We start from the raw sequence: 6,868 nt of genomic DNA, 5'->3' as shown, positions 1-6,868 counted from the left end.
ACTGTCAAAACAACAGAGCCAGTTACCAGCTATAAGAAATTATTTGTGAAAAAATAGCTGTGTACTAATATTTTTAATATACAATTTTTTTAACTAAAAACTCGTTGAGCAGCGTTGTTATTTTTGAAAGTCTGAAGTTTTCATTATTATTGTGCATATTTTTTGTTCGTAAAATTTATGGGCTAAACTTTCCTTTATGGTCCGTCGATTTTTGGGTCGGGGGGAAGGGAGCAAGGGCTTACCTCCAGCACCATCCTCACCCAACGGAACCCCATGGTTATGAATATATCCACGGTTAATGTTTTGAGGTTGGAATAGCACTATTTAGTCAATATAAGGTTAAAATTTCAATTATGGTCCATCAATTTTTGAGTCAAGGAGGAAGGGGTGTAAGGGCTTACCTCCTGCACCATCACCAACCCGCAGATCCCCATGCTTATTAGCATTCAGATTTTGTTCGGAGTATGACAAAATTTTTAGAAGACTATAAAAATCAAATTAGTGACATTAGTCAATGTGCATTTTAAAAAGTTTAAAAGAAAAGGATAGCTGTAATGATGAATAGCTATTTTCACAGTTTGATATCAGTATAGTGTACGTTTGGTGGCCAAATGGTAGCACAATTTTAAAATATAGTTTAATTCTACTTACAGTTTAAAATTTTAAAAGAAAATAGTTAAAAATTTCCACGCACAAAAAGTCAATAAGTGCTAATTTTGTTACTCTCAGAATTCTTTGTAACACTGGAGAGCTGTACTGAATTGTCAAAATTTTGGTTTATTTGCCCGTTTGAATAGGCAAAGAGTACATAGCCAACACAGTCACCTTTTTGCCAATACAGTCAAACGTCAGTGGATGAGACCGTGTTTTTAAACAAAATCTAAAATGAAACGAATTTAAAGTGAAATGAGGAATTAAGAAATGAATTCCAAATATCAATGAAATTTAAAAAAAGGTTTTCTCTGTAATACGTCATGACAATTTCACTATAGTTTAATTGTCGTGAATTTGACTCATCCAGGAAAATTTAAATAATGCAATAATTGATAAGCTTGTCTGTACTAGTATGTCTGTCTTTATATTTAAAAAAGTGTGTAGAGTTGAAGTTTGAACCAAAACAGCCTAACTACAAAAAAACAATTTACCTACTTCATGAAGGAAACTGAAAATGCTATTTTTCAAATCAGTTTAAATTTGATAAACGTAATGTTTTTTTTTTTGGATCAATAGCAAGATATGTATTTGTTCTATGTTTCGTAATTTACAAAGTTTGAAAATCTTACAAAGAAGGTATATTTTTTTAATTTCAAAATTATGCCTTGTAGATATTACATGTAATTATTGAGCTTTCTGGAACTAAGGTACAATCTCAGTTACTCGCCAGCAGACCACAAACCATGTGTTTTTTCCATAAAGTAAATTAAATCAACCGCAAGGGACAGTGACGTCCGCGTCGCGGCATCACATCGACGCTTGAAAGGCAAACGTGACTAAGCGACAATGCGTGAACTTTACAGTAGACTAATTTAAAGTTGAAATTAATTTAAAATATATCTGAGAAATGCCTGAAAAAATTCTATTTTAACGAATCTAGCTGCAGGATTGAAACGATTTTAATAGACCTGGAAATATTTTTGTTTGCGCATCGAATACGGTTATTACCTATCATTTATGTACAAAGCAGTTATTGTCGCTTAGTCACGTTTGCCTTTCAAGCGTCGACATGCCTTTTTTAAGTATTTTTAGATTCGTTTGTTTCCGTTAGGCTTGGAATCATACATTTATCATACAACCCTATGCATAGTATATAGGCATTTCTGTACATCTGTGCATCATTTAATAAGTAATTTATAATATGAATATAATTCTGAGACTTGAAGAAAATATATTTTTTTATCAAAGGCACCCGGATTTCTGGGTTACCAGATCGTAAGTGTTCGCAGTAATATCAGGGTTGCACAGTCAGTCAACACACTCCCTACCACTAATGAATTTCTTAAGCCAGGCTTGCAGGAAGATCGATAGTAGTTTATTTCAGTAATGGATGGTACATGGCAAAGATGATCTCTTAAAAGGCACTATGGATGATAGGGTTACATGTAGTAGGGACGGCGTCCTGTTGCTATGGTTAGAGAAGATGAAGGAATAATCTAAAATAGGCCCTTATTTTAAATACTATCGTTAATTTCTATTTCAATGAAAACATTAAAATCATCATGCTATGAAGTTTTTTTTTTATTTGGTCAGGAGGAAATCGTCGGACTTCCGCCCTCCACTGGGGACGGCGGGCGGAGCATGTCGGAGTCGAACCGACTAAAACCTCCTGTCGCTCAACAACAAACGTCCAAACCTCACATGAGACAGAACTCATGAAAAGGCAAAGGGGGGAAAGTGAAGTGATGCTATGAAGTAACAAAATTATTATCACCGGCTAAACTTAATTTTACGAGTAACTATGCCTGTAGAAATTAAGAGCTACTTATAAAAATCACATGTGTGATTTTTTGTCTCTTAAGTGTCAAACTAGGCGGTTAATCTTTCCTTTATGGACCATCGATTTATGGGGCGGTGAGGGGGTGGGGGAGGGAGGGGTTAAAGGCTTACCCCCTGTACCATCCCCACCCCGCAGAGCCCCATGGTTATGGACATATCCATGGTTAATGTTTTTGGTTAGAATAACACTATTTAGTCAAACTCGTAGGGATCTTCTCTCTCCTCCCCCAGTTTGAGTCTGTCTTATCGCCGGCGCTGCGCAAATAGCGGCCCTTCGGTCTTTGCATGCCGAAGCACGGTCACTCATGTTCCGTTCCAGCGGGCGAGGATTGCTGTCCCTCCGTGCTTCCGGTTTTTTATATACACTCTAGGGATAGGGCAAAGTGAGTTGCTCTGATTCGGTTTTCGATATTTTTCGGATATTCTTGCAATTTTATTACTTAAAAACGAGCAATTTTACTATTGTTATGTTTAACCAAATATAAATAGATATTTTATTAGAGACAATTAAAAACTAAAAACGCTATAAAAAATTGCGTCATTTCACGTCCCGTTCCACAATGTTGACAAATATTCGTTAAGTTTTGTGTAAAAAAGTCAATATATTTGCATAATACAGCAACAATTGCTGTGCACATTAATTACACCAAATGTATTATGTGAATATATTAAAATATTAAATATATTTAGGTAAATCACATGACATCAAATTGAATAAAATTCGCCTCTACCGTGAATGGAACGTGAACCGTCAACTTTGACGTCTATCTTGGCGATTTTCCCAATAAGTATGGAAAACTAAAAAAATATACCTAGTCAGGTCATAAGTATTGTCACACAGTAAAAACTTTTCTTTTAGAATGCTGGCCACAAAAAAGTTTATTGAATTCGAATTTCGAATTGTTCATGAAAATAAAAATAGTATACATTTAGAATTTTACTCATTTTTAAATATGGAGTGGACGCTTAAAGAAGACCGTGTTGCAGTTATTGCGTTGCATCGTTGCGGTTACGCGCCAATTCAAATTTTTAACATAGTGAAAAATTTTAATACAACCAAAAGATTCGTTTATCGTACCATCAAACGATACAATGAAGACTCTAGTGTAGATGACAGGTCAAGAAGTGGTCGCCCTCGGTCTGTTAGGACTCCAGCAGTGATAAAAGCTGTGAAGGCGCGAATTCAAAGAAATCCCAAACGTAAGCAGAAACTGTGGGCCCTTCAGATGGGGTTAAGCAGAACCACGGTGAAAAGGGTGTTAAATGAAGACTTAGGGCTTCGGGCATATCGAAAAAAAACAGGACATCGTTTGAATGCTCGTCTAATGGACCTGAGACTGAAGAGATGCCGCGCTTTGTTGAAGCGGTACGCGGGAAAAATATATCGGGAAATTCTTTTTTCGGATGAAAAAATTTTTACCGTAGAAGAGAGCTACAACAAACAAAATGATAAGGTGTACGCACACAGTAGTGAAGAAGCGAGCAACCGTATTCCGCGTGTCCAACGAGGTCATTTTCCATCCTCGCTCATGGTATGGTTGGGAGTTTCTTATTGGGGTTTAACAGAGGTACATTTCTGTGAGAAAGGTGTAAAAACGAATGCAGTTGTGTATCAAAATACAGTCCTGACGAACCTTGTGGTACCTGTTTCTCATACTATGTTCAATAACAGCCACTGGGTATTCCAACAAGATTCGGCGCCAGCTCATAGAGCGAAGAGCACACAAGACTGGCTGGCGGCGCGTGAAATCGACTTCATCCGGCACGAAGACTGGCCCTCCTCCAGTCCAGATTTGAATGGCCGCGCAGATTGAAGGCCTGTATTCAAAATCACGGAGGCCATTTTGAATAAACTTTAGTGTCATAAGAATCTATGTTTTGTTAAGTTAATTTTGGTATATTAATGGTTACATAATGAATAAACTTGTTTCAATTATTTTACATTAAACATGTGACAGAATTTATGACCTGACTATGTATATATCTCGTAAGCCGTGAGTTTCCGCAACTAGAAACTTTGCACCTAAAAGAACCGTTAGTGGATCGGGCGGATCCGAAATGACGTGTTTTGGGCGACGTCGAATGTTTACCATTCGGCCCGCAAGATCGGGAATGTAGCTACCGGTGGCCACAATGAGAGGGTTCTCGTGTCGTGCCGAAATGTTCGAAATGGCGCGCTGATGCCCACTGTAGATACTTACTGATGGACTCTAGGCCCATGTCGTCGTAGAGGTCTACATTTCTAACATAGCATGGGGCTGTGGTGGCTATCCTGCAAAAACGGGATTCTATTTTTTTAAGGGGTTTCAAGTTCGTGCGGGCCGCGTGAGCGAACACTACGTTTGCATAGGTCATGATGTATACAAGTTTTTTAGAGTGTCACCTTATTTCTAAGGGACAATTTACTTCGCTTGAAAATCATCGGATAGAGGAAGCTTTCTGTTAATGAGTAGTATCTACAAAAAAATATGAACTTCCAAATCGACGGACCAGAAAGGAAAGTTGAGCCAAATAGGCAATCGGTTAATTAACAAATTGACTGTGCTATGGCCTAGAATAACACCACCCCATCTTCTCGTGATGGTGTCGTAAAGCCGGCTAATGTATTGCCGGATAGCAGCGGGAGCGTTACTTGAGCATGCTGCGATCACCAGCTCACATTCCTGCCATGAAACTATCATATATTCCTTTTAATAAAACGGAACGTACATACTTTATATAATACAACTGAACACATTTGATTGACACAAAGTTTTTATCTATATATATATATACATATATTTAAACGTGATTACCGTTCTCGTTGAACTCATCAATTACTACGAAGATTGTAAACTGGCCCATAGACACAACCTACTGAGTTTCTCGACGGAAATTCTCAAATTATAATCGCGGTCACATAAGTAACCCGCTGATCGATGGTACGGGCCTAAGCCACGTGATCATCAACAGGACTTGGTATTGTATTTGTTGAGTGTTCGTTTCCTTTACTTGAAACGGTACTGTTACTGTAAAATTATGAACGTATTTGTTTGATGTTCATCATAATTAATTGAGATTTCGACTTAATATTTGAAGACAATACAAGACGGGCCGTGAGCTCGTCTGCCCATATAAAGTAATAAAGTAGTAGTTCTTTTGACGTTCAACAAGTATGTACTTTCATTTATGTTGAATAAATTTTTTTTGATTTGATTTGATTTGATTTGATTTGAAAAATAATCCACTAAAATGACACGAATCAATGTGATCACTCCACACATGTCCGAGAGATGTGATATACTACCATAAGCCTGTAGTCATATTTCTGTACGATGTTTCCCAGAGCCCGTATCGTCTTTCCACTGACGCCACGGCGTGGAGACTGTTCACACGAGCTGTCGTTCGAGAGAAATCAAGGGACTTGATGCTCCACTTGAACCTTTCTCGGGTAGCTTATTGACGTTGATAACGCAATTGTAAATAGATAGCCTTTGCTTTGCTTGTCAAATCACTAAAATATAGACAGAAAGATTGTGCAAAGGTATTTGACCTGTCTGAAATACACCTAATACTTTAGTGTGTGAGTTGAGACACCACTTATTAATAATTAATCCATAAGTTTTATTCCCCTAAAAGTCTAAAGGAAAGCCCGGCGTGCCCGTATCAAACGATGCAACTGTATTGGTGTTCGAATCCTGAAAGCAGCTATTTTATAGTTTTTTTAAAGAAATAAATGGCGGTGTTCCATTTATGATGTCGATGAGCTCAAGTAAACAATTTAAACCACTTGGGCTGTGAGTTCGTTCGCTTATTTATATAATATTAATAATAGTGGTTGGTACTAGGTAAGAAATATCCACGTTAACCATTGAAGTTAAAAATATATGCTTTAAAAGGCTTTTTTTTTAAATTGACTTGATGTATTGTTACACTCGCTCATTGTCAGAAGAACGTTAGTGATGTCAAAAATATACTCAATCTAATTAACTGCCAGCTCTGCTCAAATTCAAGATTGTAGTTCTTAGTGTTGTCAAGTACAAGAAAAACCTCTCAACCGACTGTAATTATCCGTGAAAAAAAGAAGAGAGCTCAAAATTAAGCATGTTCCATACGTCCCGGTAATTAATATCTCATGCGTTCAGAAAAACTGCGTCAAAGTATTCGATATCATAACGTCAGTCAGAAGAGCTACAGAGCTATGTGTAACGCGATCTGCCGCCAGGCGCACGTGCCTGCTTCATTTGCACTCAATCTTAATATTGCAGCTCCTATGCATCATTTCATATTCACAACAGTTTATTTACTTTTTTGTCCATCAATCTTCAGACTGCTAATTTGTTGACGTTTTTTAAATGTACGGTGTTTGTCTTGTCGCTAGAACATCTGTAATAGT

This window comes from Bombyx mandarina, chromosome 11 (genome assembly GCF_030267445.1).
Source record: "Bombyx mandarina strain Sakado chromosome 11, ASM3026744v2".
In the NCBI taxonomy this organism is placed as follows: Eukaryota; Metazoa; Arthropoda; class Insecta; order Lepidoptera; family Bombycidae; genus Bombyx; species Bombyx mandarina.
Note: the sequence above shows the minus strand (reverse complement) of the source record.